At 37.5% G+C, this 15,186-nt stretch overlaps 1 non-coding gene across 1 annotated transcript; it reads left to right on the top strand.

Annotated features, from left to right (window-relative positions):
- The first annotated feature begins 14,162 nt into the window (after nt 1-14,162).
- LOC116081388 lies at nt 14,163-14,281 on the top strand. The gene has a single exon (XR_004114872.1). It is a non-coding gene; the product is annotated as a 5S ribosomal RNA (ribosomal RNA).
- The last annotated feature ends 905 nt before the right edge of the window (nt 14,282-15,186 follow it).

Consider the following 15,186-nt stretch of genomic DNA (forward strand, 5'->3'; position numbering starts at 1 on the left):
AGAAAAAGCCATTAAAAGTCTCCCAAGTCAAAAAAAAAAAAAAAAAAAAAAAAAAAAAAAAAAGCACCAAGACAGATGGTGTTAGCACAGAATTTTTATCAGACTTTCAAAGAAGAGCTAATACTAGTACTCCTCAAATTTCTCCACAAAATAGCAATAGAAAGAACATTTCTGAATTCATTTTAATGAGTCTACAGTTACTCTGGACCCAAAAACACATAAACATTCAACAAAAAAAGAGAATTACAGACCAAGTCCTTTCTTATGAATTATAAGTGCAAAAGTTCTCAATAAAATACTTGCAAAATGAATTGAAGAAAACATACAAAATATCATCCTCCATGACGAAGTGAACTTCATACCAGAGATGCAGTAATTCAATACTTGGAAATCAATAAACATAATTCACCACTTTCAAAATACTGGAAGAAAAACAAATGTGATCATTTTATTAGATGAAACAAAGGATTGACAAAATCCAACACCTGCTCATGATAAAACACCAAAATTACTTTGTATAAAGTGAACGACAGAGATAAACATCTGGCAAATTCCCAAAGACTATAGAAAACCAAAGACATCTGAAAAAAAAAAAAATTAACTGGAACTGGTGTTTTAGGAGCATGTTGCAAAGGGATAACAACTACTCAAGTGTTAGGAAGTAATGATGCAAGAACAGTGGAAAATAAGCCTACAACACCAATGATGGGGATGGAAATTGCTAACATTAAGGAAATGAGGGCATGCTCATGATACTCTCAGTTTGTATGTGAATAATAGCTTAGCTCCATTAAGAAATCCCCTTCCCTGATACTTGCTTATGCAGCTATGTTTTTTTTTTCATGGTTGTAAGATTTTTTTTTTTTATAAGAAGGAGAGAGAAGAGAAGGAAAGTAGAGGCCAGCCATGGTCACATGGAGAGAGGGGAAACGGAGGAGGAGATAGTAAAGATAAGAAGAGTGAGAGGCTAAGAGGGAAGACAGAAAAGAAATGCAGCTATATTTTAATAGACTGCTCAGCTCATGTCAATTTTAAAAAGTTGCTAAAACCCAATTAGAATGTCTGTTGCTGTTAGTTTCTATTTCCTTCACTGTTTTGATCAAAAGTAGATTAGTTCAGTTCAAGTGTAAGTTTGATGCAAAACAATTGAGTCAAAACACAAAGAAACTTTGAATGTTTTCTGAATTGTTTATATCTCTTATGTTCTTTGAATACTGTCAGGATTAAAGGCAAACACTCTAACTTCCTTGGGTTGTTGTTTTTTATGATAGGCATGGAATTTCTTTGGACAATCATGGGAATGGATTTTTCTCCATTTTTGACCACAAAATCTAGAAATCATTGAAACACAAAACTGCTAAGTTGGGCTCATATTGAGAAAGCTATTTTATACTTCATTTGCCAGGGAAAGAAACTTTGAAGTTCAAAGATAACCTTATATAATATTTTATTCTTTTGAAATGATGTGTGTTTTCTACTTCCTCGCACATAATGTTTCCCCCATTTCACCCTGGAAAGTGCTCAGTCTATAGTGGAGCCCTTTGGAGAAGCCAAGGCGAAGAGGTTATAAAAAAGATCTAAAGAATGACAGAAATCAATTTAAGCCCAGTCTGAACACTCACCACTATTCTTAGAGATTTCTCCAAGACTCTATCATTATGATGTCCTTAAATATACAAGATTGAAAACAAATGCATTTATCATTGAAGGTATGGTGATGTCTATGTTGACATTATAATTGCTTACTGTTGACTGACATATAAGATTTACTGCTATAAACAAGGTTAGCTAAAAAGCTCATTTAAGTTGTTGATTATAATCTTTTCTACCTTTTCCTCATTTTTTAAAAACTACTTGAAAATAGGATCCATTTTCCCCTTTGCTGACTTACTTTAATGTAGTATAAACAGGAGAGACATAACAGGATGTTCAAACTTCCTTGGTCTATGAAATAAGCAATTACACACCATTGAGTTATCTTCTGAAAGTATAGAGACATACAGTATCTGCAACTTTTGGAGACAGAAATTTATAAGATGAGGTGAATAAGAGACAAAGGTGGTAGAAGAGGACAAAAGAGAGGAGAAGAGAAAAGGATGAGTATATAATGGTAGGTATTTGGGGATTTAAATTCTCTAGCAGTCAGACATTTTGCAGCCACCTACACTGATGAGCTCCTGCTTCTCTGTTTTTTTCTTGGCTCTCTATTGGTGGACTTTTGATTATTAGTCATGATTAGCATTCTTTTCACTAATTGTGATACAATAAGCACTTCTGTCTTTAAAAAATTTCCTTAACTGAAGCAGTTTTTCTTTCCAAAAATTCCATCACAAGGAAAGTGAGCAGTGCTGTCTACCAGGACCTGTCTCATCTGCATTTAACAATTTCTCCACCTTCTATTCTTATGCTTTTTACTGTTACATCTTCCTAGGGAGAAGCTGAAATAATTCTTATCTGACTGCTGAGTAGTTACAATCATTTGTCTTTAATTCAGGCAAAGGGCTACTAGAAGAGATTCCTTAATTTCAAGACCATCAAGGAACTATTTAAAGTTAAAATAAACAGTTTGTTATTAAATGTCACAACATTTTCTTTTTTTAAAAAAAAAAAGTCTTTTGTTTATTTTTTCTTCTCCAGATTTTATTCTGCTCCCCTCGATCCACCCTCACATGTTCCACATACCATACCTCCTCCCCAGCCCCTGTCTCCCTGAGGACATCCCCACCCCCTAACCCTCAACCAAGCTGACCTCTAACCTCCCAGGAGCCTCCAGTCTCTTGAAGGTTATGTGCATCTTCTCTGACTGAATACAGACCCAGCAGTCCTCTGCTGTATGTGTGTTGGGGACCTCATATCAGCTAGTGTATATTGCCTGGTTGGTGGTCCAGTGTTCGAGAGATCGCAAAGGTCCAGGTTAATTGAGACTGCTGACCCTCCTACAGGGTCACCCTCCACCTCAGCGTCTTCCAGCCTTTCCCTAATTCAACCACAGAGGTCAACAGCTTCTGTCCATTGGTTGGGTTCAGCTGCTTGTTGAGTCTTTCAGAGTGTGGTCATGATAGGTCTCTTTTTTTGAGCCCTGCATAGCCTCAGTAATAGTGTCTGGTGTTGCGACCTCCCCTTGAGCTGGATCCCACTTTGGGCCTGTCGCTAGACTTTCTTTTTCTCGGGCTCTTCTCCACTTCCATCCCTGCAGTTCTTTCAGACAGGACCAATTATGGATTTGACTGTAGGATGGCAACCCCCTCCCTCATTTGATGCCCTGTCTTCTTGCTGGAGGTGGGCTCTATAAGTTCCCTCTCCGTACTGTCAGGCATTCCATCTAAGGTCCCTCACTTTGAGTCTTTCATCTCCCAGGTCTCTGGTGCAGTCTGGGGTATCCTCCCAATTTCCTATCTCCCGAGGTTGTTTGTTTTCATTCTTTCTGCTGGCCTTCAGGGCTTCAGTACTTTACCCTCACCAAATACAAATGATATTTCTATACGCACATCACTTTGTATTTTTATTTTGTATTATATTTTCCATATTTTCTGAATTCTTCTTGTAAATGTAACTCTTAGTTGTGAGGTATAATTGTCATCTCAGAGTCTTATTGCCAAATAAGCTCACCCTTTGTAGTTCTTTCTGGAGTCTGGCTGGCTGGTTCAACTCAGCTGTTGTGGCTAAATGCCTCTCCAATCTGACTAATTCAATCTGGCTTCTCTTAGCTTCGCACTGAAGCTCTGGTTAGCTTTGAAATAACTCTAGCAATTTGTTCTAACCTCTGGCTCCTTCTTATTCTCCAGCTTCAACTGCCTCTGCTGATCTGCATTGAACTGCATAAACTCACAAATGACTGAAATGACTCAACTGAACTACCTCTTCCTGCACTCTCTTAAGTAGCTGTTCTCCTGAGAGGTCTGTCAAATCCTTCTCTAATTAGTCACTTTCTCTCAATCAAGAATCACTGTGATGTCTGTATGCCAGCCAGATCACACAGACATAGAAGGACTTTGGATATGATCAGAGCACTTACATTGCTAGATTAAAATTCTAAATTATCCTTTTCCTACAAATAATATCTCTTTGGTCCACATCATCATATTCTATTGTTTTCTGTAATTTCACCTTCCCTCTTCTTAAGTTTATATCACTTTCGTCTTATTCGTATTTTTCCATGACCAACACACACACACACACACACACACACACACACACACGCACGCACACATACACACACACACACACACTACTTAAATGTGGACCCTGCCAATGAATGAAAAATTTGTATTTGTCTATTTGAATATTACTTCACTTGATAGTGATCTTCAGTTGCATTCACATTCCTGACAATGGTATTATTTCATTTTTTTTTAACCTGTTAAATAAAGTTCCATTACGTATATGTAACAATTTTCTTGTTTGGTTCATTCATATGTTTTTCCCTTTTAATTAGTTTTGGCTAGCCAGAAAATCTCGTGGGCTACCTGCAGATCTTCTCACTGTTTCTCCAGATCCAATCCCCTACTCTTATCCCCAGCTCTTCAGTAGAATATCTGTAGTAGCTTTCACTGTATCCCTGTTTCCATACTTGGTGGATCTCACAAATGTTCCCCATCTATCCTCCCTCCTGAACTCATGGCTTTGTCCCAGGCCCCAACTGAAGCAGGTACTCCCTGCTACCTAAGAGCCACTCCAGTAAGGTCAAAAAGTAGGCAGATAGCAGATCCACATCTCTCATTCTGTTCTCTCAGATCCAATTCCCCCAGTGTCATCTCCAGCACTTTACCAGAAAATTATCTGTAATCTCCATTTCCTCTCTAAAACCAACCTCAAAGGATCATGAAGATCTTCACCCACAACCTTTTTCCCCAAACATATCACATTATCTCAGCCTACAATTCCAGAAGTCATTCCTTGTGAACACACCAGCTAAGCAGGACAGGCAAAAAAGTATGCTAACTGAAGAATGTTACCATTCTCTATTCTTCTGCAAACCAAATCCCCGAGTCTCATCCTTATCTCTACAACAGAAAATGTGCTGCAGCCTTAATTCCACCTCTTGCCCACATCCTCTGTGGATCTCACAAACATTCCCCTCCTAATCTCCTTCTTCCCCAACTTGTTGCTTTATCCCAGTTTCCAATTCCAGCTGGCCCTCATATTTAACATACAAGCTACCAAGCCAAAAGATCATCTTTTTCTTTTCCAGTGTTGTACTAGATCCAACCCTCCAATATCATCCCCAGCACTATAGCAGACCCTTTAAAGAGACTGCTTTTCACTATCTCCCCCACACCTCATTCATTCACCTCCCCCACATCTCATGGGGATGAGATGATCAGATCTAGTTGAAAAGTGTATTTTCCTCCTTCCTGTGGACTCCTTCAAAACCAGAGTCTATTGTCAATCCTGTCAGCTTTCAATATCAAGAAAAATATTTTAACTGGAATCCCCAGTGGCCATAACCATCAAGCTCAAAGAAATTTTCCTACCAGACAACCACAGAGGCATTTACATTCTCTAAAATTTCAGAGAATAAGCAGGAACCAAGGAACAAAACATTCACTCAACAAAGGAAACCCCAAAATAAGCACCATATCTATAATAGTCCTAATCCTAGATGCCAAGATTACCAACATAAAAACGCAATCAATAAAAACCAGGATAAAATGTCTCCACTAGAGCCCAGCTATCCTTCCACAACAGGCCCTGAGTATTTCAACATACTTGAAGCACAAGGAAAAGACCAAAAACCAGTCGTTATGAATATGATAAAGGATCATAGACCACGATCAAGCAGGCTTCATTCCACAAATGCAGGGATGGTAAATACATGACAATCGTGAATGTGATCCACCTTATAATCAAACTGAAATTAAAAAAAAAAAATGATCATTTAAGTAGATGCAGAAAGGGCTGTTGACAAAATCCAACACCCTTTCATGATAAAAGTTCATGGAGATAAAAGAGATACAAGAGACATACCAAACATAATAACAGTTACAGCAAGCCATAGGTAACAACAAACTAAAAACAAAGCAATTCCACTAAAATCAGGAACAAAATAAAGTTGTTTACCTTTTTCATATCTATTCAGTGTGGTACTTGAAATCTTACCTAGAACAATAAGACAACCAAACAAAAATTAGTAAGGCAGATATAAAAATATTGTTATTTGCAGATGATTTGAAACATAAGGTATCATAAATATCCACTAGTGAATGCCTAAAACTGATAAACACTTTTTTAGGAGAGTAGCTGGACACAAGATTAACTAAAAAAAACTAATAACTCATTTTATACAAATGTCAAAGGATCTGAGAAAAAATCTGGGAATAAACAACCTTAACAATAGCCTGAAACAATATAAATTATTTTGGGGATAACTCAAACAAAGAAAGTGAAAGACTTGTATGATAAATCTTCAAGTCTTAGAAAAAAAACTGTAAAAGATAGCAAAAGATGCAAAGGTTTGCCATGCTCAAAAAAAAAAAAAAATAAGAAAAGAAAAAGAAAAAGAAAAAAAGGAAAAGAAAAAAAAGAAAGAAAATGTCCTATTAGAGCTGTCAGCTTATGAGACTCCTGAGTGTATAAGTGGCTCTCTAATTCTTCTGCCTGTTCATAGGACACTTTTACTTCTGTTAGGTTACCTTGTCCAGCCTAGAAGTGATATTTTTTCTTTTATCTTGTTCATTTTATTTTGTTTTGTTTGGTGATTATCTCCTACAAGAAGTCTACTCTAATAGGAGACAGAAAGGGACCTTTGGGTATAGAATTTAGCATTGCAGTATATAGCAATAGACCAAACTTCAACACCAGAGGGGAGAAAAGTGGGGAGAAACTGAGAAATTGTAATGAGGATATATTGTATGAGAAAAGAATATATTTTCAATAAGAACAATTCTATAAAAAGAAAAACAAAGATTAAGGAACATTGCAGGCATATATCTAAATGCTCATTCAGGAGGTTGTGAGCTACCTGATATGATTGCTGAGAACTGAATTGCAGTCCTCTAAAAGAACAACAGCCATCACTCTACCCCCACATTCATCTGTTGATGGAAGTCTCCACTGGGTTCATTTCTAAGATTCTATCAAAAGTACATCTATAAACATGAATATATAGATGTCTCTCTAGTTTATTGACTTAGCCACCTTCAGGAGTACACCATACTGATTTCGATGGTGGCTGTCTTTCTCTATACTCTTTGATTATCATTTGCTTTCTTGGTTAAATCCTTCTGAATTAAATGATGCTAAGACTCAGTGCAACATTACCTTGAATTTCTCTGGTGACTAAGTGTACTGGCTAGTTTTGTGTGTCAACTTGACATAGGCTGGAGTTATCACAGAAGGGAGCTTCAGTTGGGGAAGTGCCTCCATGAAGTCCAGTTGTGGGGGATTTTCTCAATTAGTGATCAAGGGGGTAGGGCCCCTTGTGGGTGGTGCCATCCCTGGGCTGGAGGTCTTTGGCTCCTCTATAAGAGAGCAGACTGAGCAAGCCAGGAGAAGCAAGCCAGCAAGGAACATCCCTCCATGGCCTCTACATCAGCTCCTGCTTCCTGACCTGCTTGAGTTCCAGTCCTGACTTCCTTTGGTGATGAACAGCCATGTGGAAGTAAGCCAAATAAACCCTTTCCTCCCCAACTTGCTTCTTGGTCATGATGTTGTGTAGGAATAGAAACCCTAACTAAGACACTAAGGATATTGAACTTTTTCAATATGTGTTTGTGATTTCTGTTTTCTTTTATACAAGGACTCTTTATTCAGTTAATTAGTCAATCTATTGATTGAATAATAAATATTTAATTTTTGATGTTATTTAAATATGCTAGATTTTAATCATACATTTGATGAATAATTCGCTTAGATTGTTACAGATTTTGTAGGCAGTCTCATCACTCTGGCAATTGTTTCTTTTGTTTTACTGAAGCATTTCAATTTAATGAAGTTCCATTTTTAAATCATGATGTATTTCTTCCCTGTGCTATGGGAAAGGAGATATCGTATGACATATAAATAAAGAAAATATCTAATTAAAAAAAAAAGAATCACCTTTAAAGAATCCTTGACTAGGATGTGGGAAAAGAGGTCTGAATGGATAGGAAGAAGGTAACACAATATATATGACATGAAATCAGGAGACTATAGAGAAAGTAAAGGGACAGTGGAAGGGGCTTGAGAGTTGAGTAGACAACTAGTGAAGAAGACAGATTCAAAAAAAGCAAAATATTATATGGAGATGCTATAAGGAATCATTGCTTTTGTGTGGTAAGTTTTAGAAATCTTACTTTTAAAAAGTTCTTGAGGCCTAAGGGAGGGAGCATATTTGGTAGAGGGGCATCCTCTCAGAGACAGATGGGATAAGGAGAGGGAATGGAATGTGAAACTGTGTATGGGGAATTGGAAGGGGTAATGACTGGATTGTGAATGAAAATAATTTCTTCCCTACATTATAATTGTAACTCCCTTGCCAGGTAGAGAGTGTTTGGACAGCTGGAATTAGGGGGCGTTGGGGGATTGGAAAGAAATTGTATGAGAACTCCCTGGAGTCTAGTGAGGACTCCTAGTTATAGAAGCTATGGAGTCCGAACTATCCATCTTTTAGAGAAAGAAAAGCTTCCAGTGGTAAGACTGGGTTAAGTTTGTTTGAGTTATTGGCCAAGGAGCTCTCAAGGGTAATCCCTAAACAAGCCTGGCTGATGCTAGGACAGAAGATCATCCTTTGAAAATTAATAGTGGAGCCCCATTGCTTAGGACAACTTCTGCTCAGCTTATTGAATGAAGAGAGGTGGAGTTGATATGGCATTGGAGCCTTCATCCTTACATTCTAATCTCTTTCACATGAGAAGGAACTCTGCAAGCAATAGAAAGAAAGAATAACCAAGACACCAATCCAGCCAGAAAACCTTCCACCTACAATTTGTCCTGCATGTAAGATCGACTGAGGGACTGGAAATGCAGAACATATTGGGATGGCCAAACAGTGTGTGATTTAACTTGAAGCCCATCTTCCATGGGTATTCCCATGCCGTACACTGCCTGGATGGCCAGAAACCAAAGACTGGATAGCGCAGATACCTAGGGTAGAACCGATCACCACTGAAAGACAGATCAAAAAAATGCAATGAAATGATCCCTAATTATATTCTGCTCTACTTATAGACCGGTGCCTGTAAAATCATCCTCAGAGGCTTTCTCTGGCAGCAACTGGAGAGACTCAGAGCCAACCAGAGGACACCAGGAGAACATGGCCTCTGAAAATGGTGCTTCTTCCCTACTAATCTGGGCTCACATGGGCTCACAATGACTGAAACAGCAAACATAGTGCTTGTATGTGTCTGCATCAGGTCCTCTGCTTATATGGAATGGCTGCTAGCATGGTATTCTTGTGGGACTCTTAACAGTGGGAGCATGTGTGTCTGTCTCTTTTGCCTGCTTTTGAGACTTTTTTCTCCTATTGAGATGCTTTGGAGACTGGCTCTTTTCTGAGGAGTAGCCAGAGTATATCTGTGGGAGAAAGGACATGGACAGTGGCATGCAAAAGGTGTGGAGAGAGGGGAAAGTATGGTTGGGATGTATTATATGAATCTATTTTCAATATATCTTGAAAGCTTTATGGTGGTAGTGGTGGTGGTTTCAAGTTTCTAGGTCTACCATGGGGACTATTCTCATAGCACTACTTTTGGAAAAGGTTGTCTTTTGTTCAAAGTGAAATTTTAAAACCTTTGTCAAAAACTTAGGAGGTTTAAGTTGATTTCTAAGTCCTTTATTGTCTTTCTATGGTCTACACATTTGTTTTGTCCCAGTACCATGTACTTTTGTTACTATTGCTCTGCATCATAATTTGATATCAGGAATTATGGCGCTTCCAATATTGCTGTGTCTTCTTTTGTTTTGTTTTGTTTGTTTTGTTTTGTGTATGATTACTTTGGCTAGTCATGGTCTTTTGTGCTTCCATGTGAAATTTTCCTTTAGTTCTATAAATAATGCACTTGAAAGTTTGATGAAAACTGAATTAATTTTTTATATTACTCTTGTTACCTAATATTTTTACCATATTTATTCTGCCATCTTTGAGCATGAGATTTCATCTATCTTCTAGTATTTTCCATTACCTTTAGGTATTCTTCATTTGGCAAGCTGATGGTAAAGACTGACTATGAATAACTTTTTCATAGTAAAACAAAAAAAATGATTGCTGCTATGTTATGATAAAACTGAATGAAGCTAATTTAAAATACTAAATGTACTAAGTCTATAGTATGCATTTTGATATGGGGTCCACATTGTCAAAAAAACATTTACAGATGCATTATAGGTCAAGTATTAAAATAACTGGATTAAAAGCAGCATAATTTGGCAAGCAATTCAACTTTTCCCAATGGTTTAGAACATTTTCCTGCCTATGGTAACTTCAATAATTATCTTTCAAATATTTCATTCTGTCATAATCTATAGATGTAGTAGCTCAAACCAAATCAGTGCTCCTTAATAACAGGGATTGAAAAACAAATATAAGCTTATTTAGAGGACACAGTGCAGGATAAAGGAGCAGCTCTGTTAAAGATCTGGCTTCTAGTTTCTCATGTCTGTCCTCCCAATGGCAAAGGTCCCCAGATCTCCCTCTCTGAATCATGAAATCATATGCTTTCCCCGCTCCCCTGAACTTACTGCAGCTGTGTGTATCCTGTTCTGCTGTCTCAATCAAGGCTAATGAATGTGTTTTGAATACTGGATAAAGGACACTACTAAATGCCTAAATCAGCACTCTGGCAGAACTAGTCCTTGGTCTGAGTTTGCTCTGTCATGTGAAACCACATTCCCACTGTCACTCATATTTTTGTGAATTCCAGTCTCAGAATGAAAGACAGGGATTTAAAAATTATTGGCCCAACTTCTTTGTTTATTTTAGTGGCCAAGACTATTTTATAACACAATATCAAATTGTTTTATCCTCAAGAAAAACATATTAAAGAAGAGCTCAGAAATTAAGGATTTCAGGGATAAACAAATACAAACAGAACTTTAATATATGGCTTCCAAGTCAATAATTGTAAGTGTTTCAGTAATTATATTTCCTTTTCTTCAAAACTACATTGGATAAAATTCAGTCCTACAAGCTAAACTATCTAAATAATATCCTAATCACAAATGTACCATAGTAACCTTGAAGCCTTGTTATGAGAACAAGAGTATGTTATTACAATTATATTTACAGACACAATTTAATCATAATTATTTTTGCACAAGGAAAACAGTTCAGTATACTTGGTTTAGTTTTCTCATCCTTGAAATATTAAACAAATGTAACTGCACACAAAATCCAATAAGCACTAAGAACATTGAACATGATATATATTTTATGTCAAGGGACTTAGGTTTCATGGTACATGCCTATAGACTCAGAGAGAAAGAGATAAGGTTTTAATGACAGTCCAAGCTGCATAGAAAGAGTTTGTCTTTAGAAAACAACAACAATAAAACACATGCACAAATACACATAAGAGCCAAAGACTGTCACTATATAAAGTTTGTCATGCCACCAAAAGGATATCAAAGTTATAAAATGGTTCACTTAAATATGGCACACACAACTATATAAACTGCTGCCTGAAGTAAAGGAACTAATAAATGCTAATATTAAAATAAAACACTAGAAAACTTGAATGCCTCATTTTGACAATGGATAGATCATCTAGGTAGAAATTAAGTACCAAAACAAAGTCCTGGATAGCACTGTAGATGCTATTGATGCTACTGATGTAGATGCTGTCTATGACTTTATAGACATACACACAGCACTCCATCATCAAGAGCAGAGCATATCCACAAGTAATATTAGCTAGAATAGATGATATGTTAGACAACAAAATTGTTTTTAAATTAAGAAATTAAAATCATATTTACCATTTGTACCAAAATGTTTATGAAGCTAAGGATTAGACTCATGATGAAAAATCGGGAAATTATAAGGATCTGAAAATCAAAATATTTGAAACTACCATTTAAAAATGGTGAGAAAACATTGTTTTCCTGAGTCACAATCCTCTGAATGATGATGAAGAAATAAATATAATTTAGAAACTCATGGCACATGTGATATTGAAATTTATGGAATTATGGTTTAAGAAAAAAGTTTGTATCACTAAAAGATTGCTTTAAGAAAAAAAAAGAATGCACTCAAGTAAATAACGGAATTATACATGAACAAATGGCCAAAGAAGAAGAAATAAAACCTAAAGTTAAGGTATAGAGAGATGGCTCAGAAAATAAGAGCACTAACTGTTCTTCCAGCAGTCCTGAGTTCAAATACCAGCAACCATCTGCAATGAGATCTGTTTGCCCACTTGTGGTGTATGTGAAAACAGCTGTACTCACATAAATAAAATAAATAAATAGATAAATCTTTAAGAATAAACAAACAAACAAAAAACCCTAAAGTTAGCAGACCCAAAGAAGTAATCAATATCAAGAGGTCATAAGTAAATGAGACTAGGAAAAAATTAAAATCAAATCAAATACTGATGTTTTTGAAAAAGTAAATTGGATGAATTTTTAGTGACATTGATAAGGAAAAAAGTATTCTCAAATAGGTAAATTTTCAGATGAAAAGCTATTGCATACTGTTACTACAGAAACATAAAAGGCCACAACAAATCTGTAAAACTGTACACTCTTTCAAGATAAATAAAGGATAAAAACCATACGGTACACCAGTAAAGCAGAAAGTACATTTGACAACAGGGAAATCCCACAATAAAGAACACGTAGTAATTTAGACACAGAAGCAGTATCTCTTAAAAACTAAGTCTTTACCCGGGTGCACAGACTGCACATCGTGAGCAGTGAGTGGGTGCACAGACTACATCCTGAGCAGTGAGTGGGTGCACAGACTACATACACATCCTGAGCAGTGAGTGGGTGCACAGACTACATACACATCCTGAGCAGTGAGTGGGTGCACAGACTGCACATCGTGAGCAGTGAGTGGGTGCACAGACTACATACACATCCTGAGCAGTGAGTGGGTGCACAGACTACATACACATCCTGAGCAGTGAGTGGGTGCACAGACTACATCGTGAGCAGTGAGTGGGTGTACAGACTACACATCCTGAGCAGTGAGTGGGCGCACAGACTACACATTCTGAGCAGTGAGTGGGCGCACAGACTACATCCTGAGCAGTGAGTGGGTGCACAGACTACATCCTGAGCAGTGAGTGGGTGCACAGACTACACATCCTGAGCAGTGAGTGGGTGCACAGAGTACATCCTGAGCAATGAGTGGGTGGGTGCACAGACTACATCCTGAGCAGTGAGTGGGTGCACAGACTGTATCCTGAGCAGTGAGTGGGTGCACAGACTACATCCTGAGCAGTGAGTGGGTGCACAGACTGCATCCTGAGCAGTGAGTGGGCGCACAGACTACATCGTGAGCAGTGAGTGGGTGCACAGACTACACATCCTGAGCAATGAGTGGGTGCACAGACTACACATCGTGAGCAGTGAGTTTGCAAGGGTTGCTGGGACACAGAGGGAAGAGACAAAGGTGTGTTCAGTGTCTTCTACAATCCTTGAGCAGAGGAGCTAGGAAAGGAGAGAAGATATAGATGCCCAGGTTAGAATACTGGCAAAAATGCCTCTCTGCAGACCACATGCTCTCACACAGAGAACACTGAAGACTGCCGAAATACTCGCAGCTATCTTTAAAAGTGAATCAAGATGTAGGACATGAAATCAGAACTTAGAAAACAGCTATGTTTTTATATTCTCCAAAAAAAAAAAAAAACCTAGATAAAATACATCTTAAATTACCTTTTCATTAACATTAAGACAAATACAATGTAAGTTATTTAAACAAAAATTAAATGATCTACACACTGGGAATATAAATGTAGGAAATCCAAATCACAAATAAATGAAAAAGTTGTTATTGTCTATATTAGAAGAATTAGTATCTAAATGTCCAAGTTACCAAAAGTAATCTACACATTCAATGAAAAGACCTATCAAAATTCCAATAACCTTTTTATAAATATGAAGTTCACTTAACCATTATACATTTCACCCCAAAAAGCAATAACTATGTGAGGTAATGAAGATTCTAATTCAGTTACTTATGGTCTTTATTTCTCAAAGCACATGTTGTGTTTCAACACATTTAAGAATTAAGTGCAGTCTACAGCCATACCACCCTTAACGCGCCCGATCTTGTCTGATCTCGGAAGCTAAGCAGGGTCAGGCCTGGTTAGTACTTGGATGGGAGACAACCTGGGAATACCAGGTGCTGTAGGCTTAAAAAAAAAGAAAAGAAAAGAAAAAAAAAGAATTAAGTGCATACTATGTCCAATTTTCTGAGGAACTGCCAAACTGTTTTCCAGAGTGGTTGTACCAGCTTGCAATCCAGCAGCAATGAAGGAGTGCTCCTCTTTCTCCACATCCTTGCCAACATCTGCTGTCACCTGAGTTTTTGATCCTAGCCATTCTGACTAGTGTGAGGTGGAATCTCAGGGTTGTTTTGATTTCCATTTCCCTGATGACTAAGGATGTTGAACATTTCTTTAGGTGCTTCTCAGCCATTCAGTATTCCTCAGTTGAGAATTCTTTGTTTAGCTCTGTACCCCATTTAAAAATAGCACTTTTTGGGTCTCAGGAGTCTAACTTCTTGAGTTCTTTATATATATTGGATATTAGCCCTCTCTTGGATGTAGGATTGGTAAAGATCTTTTCCCAACCTGTTGGTTGCAGTTTTGTCCTATTAACAGTGTCCTTTGCCTTACAGAAGCTTTACAATTTTATAAGGTCCCATTTGTCAATTCTTGATCTTAGAGCATAAGCTATTGGTATCCTGTTCAGGAAATTTTCCCCTGTGCCTATGTGCTCAAGGCTCTTCCCCACTTTCTTTTCTATTAGTTTCAGTGTATCTAGTTTTATGTGGAGGTCCTTGATCCACTTGAGCTATGTACAAGGACATAAGAATGAATCGTTTTGCATTCTCCAGCCAGTTGAGCCAGCACCATTTGTTGAAAATGCTGTCTTTCTTCCACTGGTTGGTTTTATCTCCTTTGTCAAAGGTCAGTGACCATAGGTGTGTGGGTTCATTTCTGGGTCTTCAATTCTATTCCATTGATCCACCTGCCTGTCACTGTACTAATAACATGCAGTTTTTATCACAATTGCTCTGAAGTACAGCTTGAGGTC

Source organism: Mastomys coucha, unplaced genomic scaffold (assembly GCF_008632895.1).
Source record: "Mastomys coucha isolate ucsf_1 unplaced genomic scaffold, UCSF_Mcou_1 pScaffold6, whole genome shotgun sequence".
Lineage (NCBI taxonomy): Eukaryota > Metazoa > Chordata > Mammalia > Rodentia > Muridae > Mastomys > Mastomys coucha.